Source organism: Triturus cristatus, chromosome 12 (assembly GCF_964204655.1).
Source record: "Triturus cristatus chromosome 12, aTriCri1.1, whole genome shotgun sequence".
Lineage (NCBI taxonomy): Eukaryota > Metazoa > Chordata > Amphibia > Caudata > Salamandridae > Triturus > Triturus cristatus.
Window position 1 is genome coordinate 217,435,269 of NC_140595.1, and position 17,528 is coordinate 217,452,796.

The 17,528-nt window shown below is 45.1% G+C and overlaps 18 non-coding genes across 18 annotated transcripts; all 18 read right to left on the reverse strand.

Annotated features, from left to right (window-relative positions):
- Positions 1-695: 695 nt before the first annotated feature.
- LOC146773953 (U5 spliceosomal RNA) lies at positions 696-810 on the reverse strand. Its single transcript, XR_014972551.1, has one exon. It is a non-coding gene; the product is annotated as a U5 spliceosomal RNA (small nuclear RNA).
- Positions 811-1,698: 888 nt separating this feature from the next.
- Positions 1,699-1,813, reverse strand: LOC146773954 (U5 spliceosomal RNA). The gene has a single exon (XR_014972552.1). It is a non-coding gene; the product is annotated as a U5 spliceosomal RNA (small nuclear RNA).
- An 853-nt stretch (positions 1,814-2,666) lies between these two features.
- On the reverse strand, positions 2,667-2,781 carry LOC146773955 (U5 spliceosomal RNA). Its single transcript, XR_014974129.1, has one exon. It is a non-coding gene; the product is annotated as a U5 spliceosomal RNA (small nuclear RNA).
- Positions 2,782-3,657: 876 nt separating this feature from the next.
- LOC146773956 (U5 spliceosomal RNA) lies at positions 3,658-3,772 on the reverse strand. Its single transcript, XR_014972553.1, has one exon. It is a non-coding gene; the product is annotated as a U5 spliceosomal RNA (small nuclear RNA).
- Positions 3,773-4,625: 853 nt separating this feature from the next.
- Positions 4,626-4,740, reverse strand: LOC146773957 (U5 spliceosomal RNA). Its single transcript, XR_014974130.1, has one exon. It is a non-coding gene; the product is annotated as a U5 spliceosomal RNA (small nuclear RNA).
- An 876-nt stretch (positions 4,741-5,616) lies between these two features.
- Positions 5,617-5,731, reverse strand: LOC146773958 (U5 spliceosomal RNA). The gene has a single exon (XR_014972554.1). It is a non-coding gene; the product is annotated as a U5 spliceosomal RNA (small nuclear RNA).
- An 853-nt stretch (positions 5,732-6,584) lies between these two features.
- Positions 6,585-6,699, reverse strand: LOC146773959 (U5 spliceosomal RNA). Its single transcript, XR_014974131.1, has one exon. It is a non-coding gene; the product is annotated as a U5 spliceosomal RNA (small nuclear RNA).
- An 876-nt stretch (positions 6,700-7,575) lies between these two features.
- Positions 7,576-7,690, reverse strand: LOC146773960 (U5 spliceosomal RNA). The gene has a single exon (XR_014972555.1). It is a non-coding gene; the product is annotated as a U5 spliceosomal RNA (small nuclear RNA).
- An 852-nt stretch (positions 7,691-8,542) lies between these two features.
- LOC146773961 (U5 spliceosomal RNA) lies at positions 8,543-8,657 on the reverse strand. The gene has a single exon (XR_014972556.1). It is a non-coding gene; the product is annotated as a U5 spliceosomal RNA (small nuclear RNA).
- A 907-nt stretch (positions 8,658-9,564) lies between these two features.
- Positions 9,565-9,679, reverse strand: LOC146773962 (U5 spliceosomal RNA). Its single transcript, XR_014972557.1, has one exon. It is a non-coding gene; the product is annotated as a U5 spliceosomal RNA (small nuclear RNA).
- An 876-nt stretch (positions 9,680-10,555) lies between these two features.
- On the reverse strand, positions 10,556-10,670 carry LOC146773963 (U5 spliceosomal RNA). The gene has a single exon (XR_014972558.1). It is a non-coding gene; the product is annotated as a U5 spliceosomal RNA (small nuclear RNA).
- An 852-nt stretch (positions 10,671-11,522) lies between these two features.
- On the reverse strand, positions 11,523-11,637 carry LOC146773964 (U5 spliceosomal RNA). The gene has a single exon (XR_014972560.1). It is a non-coding gene; the product is annotated as a U5 spliceosomal RNA (small nuclear RNA).
- An 852-nt stretch (positions 11,638-12,489) lies between these two features.
- LOC146773965 (U5 spliceosomal RNA) lies at positions 12,490-12,604 on the reverse strand. Its single transcript, XR_014972561.1, has one exon. It is a non-coding gene; the product is annotated as a U5 spliceosomal RNA (small nuclear RNA).
- Positions 12,605-13,457: 853 nt separating this feature from the next.
- On the reverse strand, positions 13,458-13,572 carry LOC146773966 (U5 spliceosomal RNA). The gene has a single exon (XR_014974132.1). It is a non-coding gene; the product is annotated as a U5 spliceosomal RNA (small nuclear RNA).
- Positions 13,573-14,425: 853 nt separating this feature from the next.
- Positions 14,426-14,540, reverse strand: LOC146773967 (U5 spliceosomal RNA). Its single transcript, XR_014974753.1, has one exon. It is a non-coding gene; the product is annotated as a U5 spliceosomal RNA (small nuclear RNA).
- Positions 14,541-15,416: 876 nt separating this feature from the next.
- Positions 15,417-15,531, reverse strand: LOC146773968 (U5 spliceosomal RNA). The gene has a single exon (XR_014972562.1). It is a non-coding gene; the product is annotated as a U5 spliceosomal RNA (small nuclear RNA).
- An 852-nt stretch (positions 15,532-16,383) lies between these two features.
- Positions 16,384-16,498, reverse strand: LOC146773969 (U5 spliceosomal RNA). The gene has a single exon (XR_014974133.1). It is a non-coding gene; the product is annotated as a U5 spliceosomal RNA (small nuclear RNA).
- An 852-nt stretch (positions 16,499-17,350) lies between these two features.
- Positions 17,351-17,465, reverse strand: LOC146773970 (U5 spliceosomal RNA). Its single transcript, XR_014973995.1, has one exon. It is a non-coding gene; the product is annotated as a U5 spliceosomal RNA (small nuclear RNA).
- Positions 17,466-17,528: the final 63 nt, after the last annotated feature.

The window sequence follows — 17,528 nt, forward strand, 5'->3', positions numbered from 1 at the left end:
CAAAAAGGTGGACTGTTCACATGTGTATGTCTGGGAATATGCAAATTTCTTTTGAACTCACCTCAGCTCATTAGGAGTTGTCGGGGCTGCTGGGGAAGGGGAACAGGAAATGTGAATCAGGCTTTTAGTTAAGTGGCACTGTAGGCCTTTTGTCCCCTAGCCATTTTACGCTTTCAACACGCTCTACACATAGCCATGCACCGTATGTGCCTTTTTCACACGTACTTTCATTAAACCTGAATATAGAAGGATATATCTGTCTAGGCTGGAGACACGTGAAACAAGTCTGACGTGCCCCTTCAAGTCTACCTGAGAGGAAGCTGACTCAGGATTGGCGACCTCTCAGGGCACCTCTAACGGGCACAAATAACGGGCAAGCCCTATGAAAAGCACAGCATGAGTCTTGGTCCCACCTTTAAAAAGGAGGGTGACCTCTGGGATCTGGCAGCAGGATCTTTGGGAGATAAGAAAATATACTGCCTGCAATCGTGAAGCTTCAAGTCAGTCAAGAAAAGCAATCTCATGCACTGCACAAGCTCTTTCCCATGAGGCACCTCTCCTGCACTCTGTTTATGCAAATGAGCAAGCAGAGAGCTCAGGAATAAAACACCAAACTCATGTCCCCCAAAAAAGCAGCAGACAATTGCTGGATATTCCCCAACTTGTAATGCTTTTCTTTTAAACAAATGATAAACAGCCTCACCTGTGGCAAGGCTTAAAAAAATTGAATAAACTCTTAAATGTTCCTCTCCACGGAAATCTTTAGTAAAAGGCGAAAGATTTTTTCGTTTTGAAGAGAAACCAGAGTAAGTGACAATATAGCTCTCTAGGGTAAGTGGCGGCACATCAAAGACCCTGTCATTGCGAGGGTGAGGACCTGAAAGGTATTTTCAGGCTCTAAGAAAGAGGGCGAGAACCAGGCCGGTGGGCAAAACAGGCCAACATTTCAAAGTCTCTGCTCAAGGTACAAAAAGGTGGACTGTTCACATGTGTATGTCTGGGAATATGCAAATTTCTTTTGTACTCACCTCAGCTCATTAGGAGTTGTCGGGGCTGCTGGGGAAGGGGAACAGGAAATGTGAATCAGGCTTTTAGTTAAGTGGCACTGTAGGCCTTTTGTCCCCTAGCCATTTTACGCTTTCAACACCATCCCTCCAATCGATATGCTCAGAGCCACCACTGTGCTCTACACATAGCCATGCACCGTATGTGCCTTTTTCACACGTACTTTCATTAAACCTGAATATAGAAGGATATATCTGTCTAGGCTGGAGACACGTGAAACAAGTCTGACGTGCCCCTTCAAGTCTACCTGAGAGGAAGCTGACTCAGGATTGGCGACCTCTCAGGGCACCTCTAACGGGCACAAATAACGGGCAAGCCCTATGAAAAGCACAGCATGAGTCTTGGTCCCACCTTTAAAAAGGAGGGTGACCTCTGGGATCTGGCAGCAGGATCTTTGGGAGATAAGAAAATATACTGCCTGCGATCGTGAAGTTTCAAGTCAGTCAAGAAAAGCAATCTCATGCACTGCACAAGCTCTTTCCCATGAGGCACCTCTCCTGCACTCTGTTTATGCAAATGAGCAAGCAGAGAGCTCAGGAATAAAACACCAAACTCATGTCCCCCAAAAAAGCAGCAGACAATTGCTGGATATTCCCCAACTTGTAATGCTTTTCTTTTAAACAAATGATAAACAGCCTCACCTGTGGCAAGGCTTAAAAAAATTGAATAAACTCTTAAATGTTCCTCTCCACGGAAATCTTTAGTAAAAGGCGAAAGATTTTTTCGTTTTGAAGAGAAACCAGAGTAAGTGACAATATAGCTCTCTAGGGTAAGTGGCGGCACATCAAAGACCCTGTCATTGCGAGGGTGAGGACCTGAAAGGTATTTTCAGGCTCTAAGAAAGAGGGCGAGAACCAGGCCGGTGGGCAAAACAGGCCAACATTTCAAAGTCTCTGCTCAAGGTACAAAAAGGTGGACTGTTCACATGTGTATGTCTGGGAATATGCAAATTTCTTTTGTACTCACCTCAGCTCATTAGGAGTTGTCGGGGCTGCTGGGGAAGGGGAACAGGAAATGTGAATCAGGCTTTTAGTTAAGTGGCACTGTAGGCCTTTTGTCCCCTAGCCATTTTACGCTTTCAACACGCTCTACACATAGCCATGCACCGTATGTGCCTTTTTCACACGTACTTTCATTAAACCTGAATATAGAAGGATATATCTGTCTAGGCTGGAGACACGTGAAACAAGTCTGACGTGCCCCTTCAAGTCTACCTGAGAGGAAGCTGACTCAGGATTGGTGACCTCTCAGGGCACCTCTAAACGGACACAAATAACGGGCAAGCCCTATGAAAAGCACAGCATGAGTCTTGGTCCCACCTTTAAAAAGGAGGGTGACCTCTGGGATCTGGCAGCAGGATCTTTGGGAGATAAGAAAATATACTGCCTGCGATCGTGAAGTTTCAAGTCAGTCAAGAAAAGCAATCTCATGCACTGCACAAGCTCTTTCCCATGAGGCACCTCTCCTGCACTCTGTTTATGCAAATGAGCAAGCAGAGAGCTCAGGAATAAAACACCAAACTCATGTCCCCCAAAAAAGCAGCAGACAATTGCTGGATATTCCCCAACTTGTAATGCTTTTCTTTTAAACAAATGATAAACAGCCTCACCTGTGGCAAGGCTTAAAAAAATTGAATAAACTCTTAAATGTTCCTCTCCATGGAAATCTTTAGTAAAAGGCGAAAGATTTTTTCGTTTTGAAGAGAAACCAGAGTAAGTGACAATATAGCTCTCTAGGGTAAGTGGCGGCACATCAAAGACCCTGTCATTGCGAGGGTGAGGACCTGAAAGGTATTTTCAGGCTCTAAGAAAGAGGGCGAGAACCAGGCCGGTGGGCAAAACAGGCCAACATTTCAAAGTCTCTGCTCAAGGTACAAAAAGGTGGACTGTTCACATGTGTATGTCTGGGAATATGCAAATTTCTTTTGTACTCACCTCAGCTCATTAGGAGTTGTCGGGGCTGCTGGGGAAGGGGAACAGGAAATGTGAATCAGGCTTTTAGTTAAGTGGCACTGTAGGCCTTTTGTCCCCTAGCCATTTTACGCTTTCAACACCATCCCTCCAATCGATATGCTCAGAGCCACCACTGTGCTCTACACATAGCCATGCACCGTATGTGCCTTTTTCACACGTACTTTCATTAAACCTGAATATAGAAGGATATATCTGTCTAGGCTGTAGACACGTGAAACAAGTCTGACGTGCCCCTTCAAGTCTACCTGAGAGGAAGCTGACTCAGGATTGGCGACCTCTAACGGGCACAAATAACGGGCAAGCCCTATGAAAAGCACAGCATGAGTCTTGGTCCCACCTTTAAAAAGGAGGGTGACCTCTGGGATCTGGCAGCAGGATCTTTGGGAGATAAGAAAATATACTGCCTGCGATCGTGAAGTTTCAAGTCAGTCAAGAAAAGCAATCTCATGCACTGCACAAGCTCTTTCCCATGAGGCACCTCTCCTGCACTCTGTTTATGCAAATGAGCAAGCAGAGAGCTCAGGAATAAAACACCAAACTCATGTCCCCCAAAAAAGCAGCAGACAATTGCTGGATATTCCCCAACTTGTAATGCTTTTCTTTTAAACAAATGATAAACAGCCTCACCTGTGGCAAGGCTTAAAAAAATTGAATAAACTCTTAAATGTTCCTCTCCACGGAAATCTTTAGTAAAAGGCGAAAGATTTTTTCGTTTTGAAGAGAAACCAGAGTAAGTGACAATATAGCTCTCTAGGGTAAGTGGCGGCACATCAAAGACCCTGTCATTGCGAGGGTGAGGACCTGAAAGGTATTTTCAGGCTCTAAGAAAGAGGGCGAGAACCAGGCCGGTGGGCAAAACAGGCCAACATTTCAAAGTCTCTGCTCAAGGTACAAAAAGGTGGACTGTTCACATGTGTATGTCTGGGAATATGCAAATTTCTTTTGTACTCACCTCAGCTCATTAGGAGTTGTCGGGGCTGCTGGGGAAGGGGAACAGGAAATGTGAATCAGGCTTTTAGTTAAGTGGCACTGTAGGCCTTTTGTCCCCTAGCCATTTTACGCTTTCAACACGCTCTACACATAGCCATGCACCGTATGTGCCTTTTTCACACGTACTTTCATTAAACCTGAATATAGAAGGATATATCTGTCTAGGCTGGAGACACGTGAAACAAGTCTGACGTGCCCCTTCAAGTCTACCTGAGAGGAAGCTGACTCAGGATTGGTGACCTCTCAGGGCACCTCTAAACGGACACAAATAACGGGCAAGCCCTATGAAAAGCACAGCATGAGTCTTGGTCCCACCTTTAAAAAGGAGGGTGACCTCTGGGATCTGGCAGCAGGATCTTTGGGAGATAAGAAAATATACTGCCTGCGATCGTGAAGTTTCAAGTCAGTCAAGAAAAGCAATCTCATGCACTGCACAAGCTCTTTCCCATGAGGCACCTCTCCTGCACTCTGTTTATGCAAATGAGCAAGCAGAGAGCTCAGGAATAAAACACCAAACTCATGTCCCCCAAAAAAGCAGCAGACAATTGCTGGATATTCCCCAACTTGTAATGCTTTTCTTTTAAACAAATGATAAACAGCCTCACCTGTGGCAAGGCTTAAAAAAATTGAATAAACTCTTAAATGTTCCTCTCCATGGAAATCTTTAGTAAAAGGCGAAAGATTTTTTCGTTTTGAAGAGAAACCAGAGTAAGTGACAATATAGCTCTCTAGGGTAAGTGGCGGCACATCAAAGACCCTGTCATTGCGAGGGTGAGGACCTGAAAGGTATTTTCAGGCTCTAAGAAAGAGGGCGAGAACCAGGCCGGTGGGCAAAACAGGCCAACATTTCAAAGTCTCTGCTCAAGGTACAAAAAGGTGGACTGTTCACATGTGTATGTCTGGGAATATGCAAATTTCTTTTGTACTCACCTCAGCTCATTAGGAGTTGTCGGGGCTGCTGGGGAAGGGGAACAGGAAATGTGAATCAGGCTTTTAGTTAAGTGGCACTGTAGGCCTTTTGTCCCCTAGCCATTTTACGCTTTCAACACCATCCCTCCAATCGATATGCTCAGAGCCACCACTGTGCTCTACACATAGCCATGCACCGTATGTGCCTTTTTCACACGTACTTTCATTAAACCTGAATATAGAAGGATATATCTGTCTAGGCTGTAGACACGTGAAACAAGTCTGACGTGCCCCTTCAAGTCTACCTGAGAGGAAGCTGACTCAGGATTGGCGACCTCTAACGGGCACAAATAACGGGCAAGCCCTATGAAAAGCACAGCATGAGTCTTGGTCCCACCTTTAAAAAGGAGGGTGACCTCTGGGATCTGGCAGCAGGATCTTTGGGAGATAAGAAAATATACTGCCTGCGATCGTGAAGTTTCAAGTCAGTCAAGAAAAGCAATCTCATGCACTGCACAAGCTCTTTCCCATGAGGCACCTCTCCTGCACTCTGTTTATGCAAATGAGCAAGCAGAGAGCTCAGGAATAAAACACCAAACTCATGTCCCCCAAAAAAGCAGCAGACAATTGCTGGATATTCCCCAACTTGTAATGCTTTTCTTTTAAACAAATGATAAACAGCCTCACCTGTGGCAAGGCTTAAAAAAATTGAATAAACTCTTAAATGTTCCTCTCCACGGAAATCTTTAGTAAAAGGCGAAAGATTTTTTCGTTTTGAAGAGAAACCAGAGTAAGTGACAATATAGCTCTCTAGGGTAAGTGGCGGCACATCAAAGACCCTGTCATTGCGAGGGTGAGGACCTGAAAGGTATTTTCAGGCTCTAAGAAAGAGGGCGAGAACCAGGCCGGTGGGCAAAACAGGCCAACATTTCAAAGTCTCTGCTCAAGGTACAAAAAGGTGGACTGTTCACATGTGTATGTCTGGGAATATGCAAATTTCTTTTGTACTCACCTCAGCTCATTAGGAGTTGTCGGGGCTGCTGGGGAAGGGGAACAGGAAATGTGAATCAGGCTTTTAGTTAAGTGGCACTGTAGGCCTTTTGTCCCCTAGCCATTTTACGCTTTCAACACGCTCTACACATAGCCATGCACCGTATGTGCCTTTTTCACACGTACTTTCATTAAACCTGAATATAGAAGGATATATCTGTCTAGGCTGGAGACACGTGAAACAAGTCTGACGTGCCCCTTCAAGTCTACCTGAGAGGAAGCTGACTCAGGATTGGTGACCTCTCAGGGCACCTCTAAACGGACACAAATAACGGGCAAGCCCTATGAAAAGCACAGCATGAGTCTTGGTCCCACCTTTAAAAAGGAGGGTGACCTCTGGGATCTGGCAGCAGGATCTTTGGGAGATAAGAAAATATACTGCCTGCGATCGTGAAGTTTCAAGTCAGTCAAGAAAAGCAATCTCATGCACTGCACAAGCTCTTTCCCATGAGGCACCTCTCCTGCACTCTGTTTATGCAAATGAGCAAGCAGAGAGCTCAGGAATAAAACACCAAACTCATGTCCCCCAAAAAAGCAGCAGACAATTGCTGGATATTCCCCAACTTGTAATGCTTTTCTTTTAAACAAATGATAAACAGCCTCACCTGTGGCAAGGCTTAAAAAAATTGAATAAACTCTTAAATGTTCCTCTCCATGGAAATCTTTAGTAAAAGGCGAAAGATTTTTTCGTTTTGAAGAGAAACCAGAGTAAGTGACAATATAGCTCTCTAGGGTAAGTGGCGGCACATCAAAGACCCTGTCATTGCGAGGGTGAGGACCTGAAAGGTATTTTCAGGCTCTAAGAAAGAGGGCGAGAACCAGGCCGGTGGGCAAAACAGGCCAACATTTCAAAGTCTCTGCTCAAGGTACAAAAAGGTGGACTGTTCACATGTGTATGTCTGGGAATATGCAAATTTCTTTTGTACTCACCTCAGCTCATTAGGAGTTGTCGGGGCTGCTGGGGAAGGGGAACAGGAAATGTGAATCAGGCTTTTAGTTAAGTGGCACTGTAGGCCTTTTGTCCCCTAGCCATTTTACGCTTTCAACACCATCCCTCCAATCGATATGCTCAGAGCCACCACTGTGCTCTACACATAGCCATGCACCGTATGTGCCTTTTTCACACGTACTTTCATTAAACCTGAATATAGAAGGATATATCTGTCTAGGCTGTAGACACGTGAAACAAGTCTGACGTGCCCCTTCAAGTCTACCTGAGAGGAAGCTGACTCAGGATTGGCGACCTCTAACGGGCACAAATAACGGGCAAGCCCTATGAAAAGCACAGCATGAGTCTTGGTCCCACCTTTAAAAAGGAGGGTGACCTCTGGGATCTGGCAGCAGGATCTTTGGGAGATAAGAAAATATACTGCCTGCGATCGTGAAGTTTCAAGTCAGTCAAGAAAAGCAATCTCATGCACTGCACAAGCTCTTTCCCATGAGGCACCTCTCCTGCACTCTGTTTATGCAAATGAGCAAGCAGAGAGCTCAGGAATAAAACACCAAACTCATGTCCCCCAAAAAAGCAGCAGACAATTGCTGGATATTCCCCAACTTGTAATGCTTTTCTTTTAAACAAATGATAAACAGCCTCACCTGTGGCAAGGCTTAAAAAAATTGAATAAACTCTTAAATGTTCCTCTCCACGGAAATCTTTAGTAAAAGGCGAAAGATTTTTTCGTTTTGAAGAGAAACCAGAGTAAGTGACAATATAGCTCTCTAGGGTAAGTGGCGGCACATCAAAGACCCTGTCATTGCGAGGGTGAGGACCTGAAAGGTATTTTCAGGCTCTAAGAAAGAGGGCGAGAACCAGGCCGGTGGGCAAAACAGGCCAACATTTCAAAGTCTCTGCTCAAGGAACAAAAAGGTGGACTGTTCACATGTGTATGTCTGGGAATATGCAAATTTCTTTTGTACTCACCTCAGCTCATTAGGAGTTGTCGGGGCTGCTGGGGAAGGGGAACAGGAAATGTGAATCAGGCTTTTAGTTAAGTGGCACTGTAGGCCTTTTGTCCCCTAGCCATTTTACGCTTTCAACACGCTCTACACATAGCCATGCACCGTATGTGCCTTTTTCACACGTACTTTCATTAAACCTGAATATAGAAGGATATATCTGTCTAGGCTGGAGACACGTGAAACAAGTCTGACGTGCCCCTTCAAGTCTACCTGAGAGGAAGCTGACTCAGGATTGGCGACCTCTCAGGGCACCTCTAACGGGCACAAATAACGGGCAAGCCCTATGAAAAGCACAGCATGAGTCTTGGTCCCACCTTTAAAAAGGAGGGTGACCTCTGGGATCTGGCAGCAGGATCTTTGGGAGATAAGAAAATATACTGCCTGCAATCGTGAAGCTTCAAGTCAGTCAAGAAAAGCAATCTCATGCACTGCACAAGCTCTTTCCCATGAGGCACCTCTCCTGCACTCTGTTTATGCAAATGAGCAAGCAGAGAGCTCAGGAATAAAACACCAAACTCATGTCCCCCAAAAAAGCAGCAGACAATTGCTGGATATTCCCCAACTTATAATGCTTTTCTTTTAAACAAATGATAAACAGCCTCACCTGTGGCAAGGCTTAAAAAAATTGAATAAACTCTTAAATGTTCCTCTCCACGGAAATCTTTAGTAAAAGGCGAAAGATTTTTTCGTTTTGAAGAGAAACCAGAGTAAGTGACAATATAGCTCTCTAGGGTAAGTGGCGGCACATCAAAGACCCTGTCATTGCGAGGGTGAGGACCTGAAAGGTATTTTCAGGCTCTAAGAAAGAGGGCGAGAACCAGGCCGGTGGGCAAAACAGGCCAACATTTCAAAGTCTCTGCTCAAGGTACAAAAAGGTGGACTGTTCACATGTGTATGTCTGGGAATATGCAAATTTCTTTTGTACTCACCTCAGCTCATTAGGAGTTGTCGGGGCTGCTGGGGAAGGGGAACAGGAAATGTGAATCAGGCTTTTAGTTAAGTGGCACTGTAGGCCTTTTGTCCCCTAGCCATTTTACGCTTTCAACACCATCCCTCCAATCGATATGCTCAGAGCCACCACTGTGCTCTACACATAGCCATGCACCGTATGTGCCTTTTTCACACGTACTTTCATTAAACCTGAATATAGAAGGATATATCTGTCTAGGCTGGAGACACGTGAAACAAGTCTGACGTGCCCCTTCAAGTCTACCTGAGAGGAAGCTGACTCAGGATTGGCGACCTCTCAGGGGATTGGCGACCTCTCAGGGCACCTCTAACGGGCACAAATAACGGGCAAGCCCTATGAAAAGCACAGCATGAGTCTTGGTCCCACCTTTAAAAAGGAGGGTGACCTCTGGGATCTGGCAGCAGGATCTTTGGGAGATAAGAAAATATACTGCCTGCGATCGTGAAGTTTCAAGTCAGTCAAGAAAAGCAATCTCATGCACTGCACAAGCTCTTTCCCATGAGGCACCTCTCCTGCACTCTGTTTATGCAAATGAGCAAGCAGAGAGCTCAGGAATAAAACACCAAACTCATGTCCCCCAAAAAAGCAGCAGACAATTGCTGGATATTCCCCAACTTGTAATGCTTTTCTTTTAAACAAATGATAAACAGCCTCACCTGTGGCAAGGCTTAAAAAAATTGAATAAACTCTTAAATGTTCCTCTCCACGGAAATCTTTAGTAAAAGGCGAAAGATTTTTTCGTTTTGAAGAGAAACCAGAGTAAGTGACAATATAGCTCTCTAGGGTAAGTGGCGGCACATCAAAGACCCTGTCATTGCGAGGGTGAGGACCTGAAAGGTATTTTCAGGCTCTAAGAAAGAGGGCGAGAACCAGGCCGGTGGGCAAAACAGGCCAACATTTCAAAGTCTCTGCTCAAGGTACAAAAAGGTGGACTGTTCACATGTGTATGTCTGGGAATATGCAAATTTCTTTTGTACTCACCTCAGCTCATTAGGAGTTGTCGGGGCTGCTGGGGAAGGGGAACAGGAAATGTGAATCAGGCTTTTAGTTAAGTGGCACTGTAGGCCTTTTGTCCCCTAGCCATTTTACGCTTTCAACACCATCCCTCCAATCGATATGCTCAGAGCCACCACTGTGCTCTACACATAGCCATGCACCGTATGTGCCTTTTTCACACGTACTTTCATTAAACCTGAATATAGAAGGATATATCTGTCTAGGCTGTAGACACGTGAAACAAGTCTGACGTGCCCCTTCAAGTCTACCTGAGAGGAAGCTGACTCAGGATTGGCGACCTCTAACGGGCACAAATAACGGGCAAGCCCTATGAAAAGCACAGCATGAGTCTTGGTCCCACCTTTAAAAAGGAGGGTGACCTCTGGGATCTGGCAGCAGGATCTTTGGGAGATAAGAAAATATACTGCCTGCGATCGTGAAGTTTCAAGTCAGTCAAGAAAAGCAATCTCATGCACTGCACAAGCTCTTTCCCATGAGGCACCTCTCCTGCACTCTGTTTATGCAAATGAGCAAGCAGAGAGCTCAGGAATAAAACACCAAACTCATGTCCCCCAAAAAAGCAGCAGACAATTGCTGGATATTCCCCAACTTGTAATGCTTTTCTTTTAAACAAATGATAAACAGCCTCACCTGTGGCAAGGCTTAAAAAAATTGAATAAACTCTTAAATGTTCCTCTCCACGGAAATCTTTAGTAAAAGGCGAAAGATTTTTTCGTTTTGAAGAGAAACCAGAGTAAGTGACAATATAGCTCTCTAGGGTAAGTGGCGGCACATCAAAGACCCTGTCATTGCGAGGGTGAGGACCTGAAAGGTATTTTCAGGCTCTAAGAAAGAGGGCGAGAACCAGGCCGGTGGGCAAAACAGGCCAACATTTCAAAGTCTCTGCTCAAGGAACAAAAAGGTGGACTGTTCACATGTGTATGTCTGGGAATATGCAAATTTCTTTTGTACTCACCTCAGCTCATTAGGAGTTGTCGGGGCTGCTGGGGAAGGGGAACAGGAAATGTGAATCAGGCTTTTAGTTAAGTGGCACTGTAGGCCTTTTGTCCCCTAGCCATTTTACGCTTTCAACACGCTCTACACATAGCCATGCACCGTATGTGCCTTTTTCACACGTACTTTCATTAAACCTGAATATAGAAGGATATATCTGTCTAGGCTGGAGACACGTGAAACAAGTCTGACGTGCCCCTTCAAGTCTACCTGAGAGGAAGCTGACTCAGGATTGGCGACCTCTCAGGGCACCTCTAACGGGCACAAATAACGGGCAAGCCCTATGAAAAGCACAGCATGAGTCTTGGTCCCACCTTTAAAAAGGAGGGTGACCTCTGGGATCTGGCAGCAGGATCTTTGGGAGATAAGAAAATATACTGCCTGCAATCGTGAAGCTTCAAGTCAGTCAAGAAAAGCAATCTCATGCACTGCACAAGCTCTTTCCCATGAGGCACCTCTCCTGCACTCTGTTTATGCAAATGAGCAAGCAGAGAGCTCAGGAATAAAACACCAAACTCATGTCCCCCAAAAAAGCAGCAGACAATTGCTGGATATTCCCCAACTTGTAATGCTTTTCTTTTAAACAAATGATAAACAGCCTCACCTGTGGCAAGGCTTAAAAAAATTGAATAAACTCTTAAATGTTCCTCTCCACGGAAATCTTTAGTAAAAGGCGAAAGATTTTTTCGTTTTGAAGAGAAACCAGAGTAAGTGACAATATAGCTCTCTAGGGTAAGTGGCGGCACATCAAAGACCCTGTCATTGCGAGGGTGAGGACCTGAAAGGTATTTTCAGGCTCTAAGAAAGAGGGCGAGAACCAGGCCGGTGGGCAAAACAGGCCAACATTTCAAAGTCTCTGCTCAAGGTACAAAAAGGTGGACTGTTCACATGTGTATGTCTGGGAATATGCAAATTTCTTTTGTACTCACCTCAGCTCATTAGGAGTTGTCGGGGCTGCTGGGGAAGGGGAACAGGAAATGTGAATCAGGCTTTTAGTTAAGTGGCACTGTAGGCCTTTTGTCCCCTAGCCATTTTACGCTTTCAACACGCTCTACACATAGCCATGCACCGTATGTGCCTTTTTCACACGTACTTTCATTAAACCTGAATATAGAAGGATATATCTGTCTAGGCTGGAGACACGTGAAACAAGTCTGACGTGCCCCTTCAAGTCTACCTGAGAGGAAGCTGACTCAGGATTGGCGACCTCTCAGGGCACCTCTAACGGGCACAAATAACGGGCAAGCCCTATGAAAAGCACAGCATGAGTCTTGGTCCCACCTTTAAAAAGGAGGGTGACCTCTGGGATCTGGCAGCAGGATCTTTGGGAGATAAGAAAATATACTGCCTGCAATCGTGAAGCTTCAAGTCAGTCAAGAAAAGCAATCTCATGCACTGCACAAGCTCTTTCCCATGAGGCACCTCTCCTGCACTCTGTTTATGCAAATGAGCAAGCAGAGAGCTCAGGAATAAAACACCAAACTCATGTCCCCCAAAAAAGCAGCAGACAATTGCTGGATATTCCCCAACTTGTAATGCTTTTCTTTTAAACAAATGATAAACAGCCTCACCTGTGGCAAGGCTTAAAAAAATTGAATAAACTCTTAAATGTTCCTCTCCACGGAAATCTTTAGTAAAAGGCGAAAGATTTTTTCGTTTTGAAGAGAAACCAGAGTAAGTGACAATATAGCTCTCTAGGGTAAGTGGCGGCACATCAAAGACCCTGTCATTGCGAGGGTGAGGACCTGAAAGGTATTTTCAGGCTCTAAGAAAGAGGGCGAGAACCAGGCCGGTGGGCAAAACAGGCCAACATTTCAAAGTCTCTGCTCAAGGTACAAAAAGGTGGACTGTTCACATGTGTATGTCTGGGAATATGCAAATTTCTTTTGTACTCACCTCAGCTCATTAGGAGTTGTCGGGGCTGCTGGGGAAGGGGAACAGGAAATGTGAATCAGGCTTTTAGTTAAGTGGCACTGTAGGCCTTTTGTCCCCTAGCCATTTTACGCTTTCAACACGCTCTACACATAGCCATGCACCGTATGTGCCTTTTTCACACGTACTTTCATTAAACCTGAATATAGAAGGATATATCTGTCTAGGCTGGAGACACGTGAAACAAGTCTGACGTGCCCCTTCAAGTCTACCTGAGAGGAAGCTGACTCAGGATTGGTGACCTCTCAGGGCACCTCTAAACGGACACAAATAACGGGCAAGCCCTATGAAAAGCACAGCATGAGTCTTGGTCCCACCTTTAAAAAGGAGGGTGACCTCTGGGATCTGGCAGCAGGATCTTTGGGAGATAAGAAAATATACTGCCTGCAATCGTGAAGTTTCAAGTCAGTCAAGAAAAGCAATCTCATGCACTGCACAAGCTCTTTCCCATGAGGCACCTCTCCTGCACTCTGTTTATGCAAATGAGCAAGCAGAGAGCTCAGGAATAAAACACCAAACTCATGTCCCCCAAAAAAGCAGCAGACAATTGCTGGATATTCCCCAACTTGTAATGCTTTTCTTTTAAACAAATGATAAACAGCCTCACCTGTGGCAAGGCTTAAAAAAATTGAATAAACTCTTAAATGTTCCTCTCCATGGAAATCTTTAGTAAAAGGCGAAAGATTTTTTCGTTTTGAAGAGAAACCAGAGTAAGTGACAATATAGCTCTCTAGGGTAAGTGGCGGCACATCAAAGACCCTGTCATTGCGAGGGTGAGGACCTGAAAGGTATTTTCAGGCTCTAAGAAAGAGGGCGAGAACCAGGCCGGTGGGCAAAACAGGCCAACATTTCAAAGTCTCTGCTCAAGGTACAAAAAGGTGGACTGTTCACATGTGTATGTCTGGGAATATGCAAATTTCTTTTGTACTCACCTCAGCTCATTAGGAGTTGTCGGGGCTGCTGGGGAAGGGGAACAGGAAATGTGAATCAGGCTTTTAGTTAAGTGGCACTGTAGGCCTTTTGTCCCCTAGCCATTTTACGCTTTCAACACGCTCTACACATAGCCATGCACCGTATGTGCCTTTTTCACACGTACTTTCATTAAACCTGAATATAGAAGGATATATCTGTCTAGGCTGGAGACACGTGAAACAAGTCTGACGTGCCCCTTCAAGTCTACCTGAGAGGAAGCTGACTCAGGATTGGTGACCTCTCAGGGCACCTCTAAACGGACACAAATAACGGGCAAGCCCTATGAAAAGCACAGCATGAGTCTTGGTCCCACCTTTAAAAAGGAGGGTGACCTCTGGGATCTGGCAGCAGGATCTTTGGGAGATAAGAAAATATACTGCCTGCGATCGTGAAGTTTCAAGTCAGTCAAGAAAAGCAATCTCATGCACTGCACAAGCTCTTTCCCATGAGGCACCTCTCCTGCACTCTGTTTATGCAAATGAGCAAGCAGAGAGCTCAGGAATAAAACACCAAACTCATGTCCCCCAAAAAAGCAGCAGACAATTGCTGGATATTCCCCAACTTGTAATGCTTTTCTTTTAAACAAATGATAAACAGCCTCACCTGTGGCAAGGCTTAAAAAAATTGAATAAACTCTTAAATGTTCCTCTCCGTGGAAATCTTTAGTAAAAGGCGAAAGATTTTTTCGTTTTGAAGAGAAACCAGAGTAAGTGACAATATAGCTCTCTAGGGTAAGTGGCGGCACATCAAAGACCCTGTCATTGCGAGGGTGAGGACCTGAAAGGTATTTTCAGGCTCTAAGAAAGAGGGCGAGAACCAGGCCGGTGGGCAAAACAGGCCAACATTTCAAAGTCTCTGCTCAAGGTACAAAAAGGTGGACTGTTCACATGTGTATGTCTGGGAATATGCAAATTTCTTTTGTACTCACCTCAGCTCATTAGGAGTTGTCGGGGCTGCTGGGGAAGGGGAACAGGAAATGTGAATCAGGCTTTTAGTTAAGTGGCACTGTAGGCCTTTTGTCCCCTAGCCATTTTACGCTTTCAACACCATCCCTCCAATCGATATGCTCAGAGCCACCACTGTGCTCTACACATAGCCATGCACCGTATGTGCCTTTTTCACACGTACTTTCATTAAACCTGAATATAGAAGGATATATCTGTCTAGGCTGTAGACACGTGAAACAAGTCTGACGTGCCCCTTCAAGTCTACCTGAGAGGAAGCTGACTCAGGATTGGCGACCTCTAACGGGCACAAATAACGGGCAAGCCCTATGAAAAGCACAGCATGAGTCTTGGTCCCACCTTTAAAAAGGAGGGTGACCTCTGGGATCTGGCAGCAGGATCTTTGGGAGATAAGAAAATATACTGCCTGCGATCGTGAAGTTTCAAGTCAGTCAAGAAAAGCAATCTCATGCACTGCACAAGCTCTTTCCCATGAGGCACCTCTCCTGCACTCTGTTTATGCAAATGAGCAAGCAGAGAGCTCAGGAATAAAACACCAAACTCATGTCCCCCAAAAAAGCAGCAGACAATTGCTGGATATTCCCCAACTTGTAATGCTTTTCTTTTAAACAAATGATAAACAGCCTCACCTGTGGCAAGGCTTAAAAAAATTGAATAAACTCTTAAATGTTCCTCTCCACGGAAATCTTTAGTAAAAGGCGAAAGATTTTTTCGTTTTGAAGAGAAACCAGAGTAAGTGACAATATAGCTCTCTAGGGTAAGTGGCGGCACATCAAAGACCCTGTCATTGCGAGGGTGAGGACCTGAAAGGTATTTTCAGGCTCTAAGAAAGAGGGCGAGAACCAGGCCGGTGGGCAAAACAGGCCAACATTTCAAAGTCTCTGCTCAAGGAACAAAAAGGTGGACTGTTCACATGTGTATGTCTGGGAATATGCAAATTTCTTTTGTACTCACCTCAGCTCATTAGGAGTTGTCGGGGCTGCTGGGGAAGGGGAACAGGAAATGTGAATCAGGCTTTTAGTTAAGTGGCACTGTAGGCCTTTTGTCCCCTAGCCATTTTACGCTTTCAACACGCTCTACACATAGCCATGCACCGTATGTGCCTTTTTCACACGTACTTTCATTAAACCTGAATATAGAAGGATATATCTGTCTAGGCTGGAGACACGTGAAACAAGTCTGACGTGCCCCTTCAAGTCTACCTGAGAGGAAGCTGACTCAGGATTGGCGACCTCTCAGGGCACCTCTAACGGGCACAAATAACGGGCAAGCCCTATGAAAAGCACAGCATGAGTCTTGGTCCCACCTTTAAAAAGGAGGGTGACCTCTGGGATCTGGCAGCAGGATCTTTGGGAGATAAGAAAATATACTGCCTGCGATCGTGAAGTTTCAAGTCAGTCAAGAAAAGCAATCTCATGCACTGCACAAGCTCTTTCCCATGAGGCACCTCTCCTGCACTCTGTTTATGCAAATGAGCAAGCAGAGAGCTCAGGAATAAAACACCAAACTCATGTCCCCCAAAAAAGCAGCAGACAATTGCTGGATATTCCCCAACTTGTAATGCTTTTCTTTTAAACAAATGATAAACAGCCTCACCTGTGGCAAGGCTTAAAAAAATTGAATAAACTCTTAAATGTTCCTCTCCATGGAAATCTTTAGTAAAAGGCGAAAGATTTTTTCGTTTTGAAGAGAAACCAGAGTAAGTGACAATATAGCTCTCTAGGGTAAGTGGCGGCACATCAAAGACCCTGTCATTGCGAGGGTGAGGACCTGAAAGGTATTTTCAGGCTCTAAGAAAGAGGGCGAGAACCAGGCCGGTGGGCAAAACAGGCCAACATTTCAAAGTCTCTGCTCAAGGTACAAAAAGGTGGACTGTTCACATGTGTATGTCTGGGAATATGCAAATTTCTTTTGTACTCACCTCAGCTCATTAGGAGTTGTCGGGGCTGCTGGGGAAGGGGAACAGGAAATGTGAATCAGGCTTTTAGTTAAGTGGCACTGTAGGCCTTTTGTCCCCTAGCCATTTTACGCTTTCAACACGCTCTACACATAGCCATGCACCGTATGTGCCTTTTTCACACGTACTTTCATTAAACCTGAATATAGAAGGATATATCTGTCTAGGCTGGAGACACGTGAAACAAGTCTGACGTGCCCCTTCAAGTCTACCTGAAAGGAAGCTGACTCAGGATTGGCGACCTCTCAGGGCACCTCTAACCGGCACAAATAACGGGCAAGCCCTATGAAAAGCACAGCATGAGTCTTGGTCCCACCTTTAAAAAGGAGGGTGACCTCTGGGATCTGGCAGCAGGATCTTTGGGAGATAAGAAAATATACTGCCTGCGATCGTGTAGTTTCAAGTCAGTCAAGAAAAGCAATCTCATGCACTGCACAAGCTCTTTCCCATGAGGCACCTCTCCTGCACTCTGTTTATGCAAATGAGCAAGCAGAGAGCTCAGGAATAAAACACCAAACTCATGTCCCCCAAAAAAGCAGCAGACAATTGCTGGATATTCCCCAACTTCTAATGCATTTCTTTTAAACAAATGATAAACAGCCTCACCTGTGGCAAGGATTAAAAAAATTGAATAAACTCTTAAATGTTCCTCTCCACGGAAATCTTTAGTAAAAGGCGAAAGATTTTTTCGTTTTGAAGAGAAACCAGAGTAAGTGACAATATAGCTCTCTAGGGTAAGTGGCGGCACATCAAAGACCCTGTCATTGCGAGGGTGA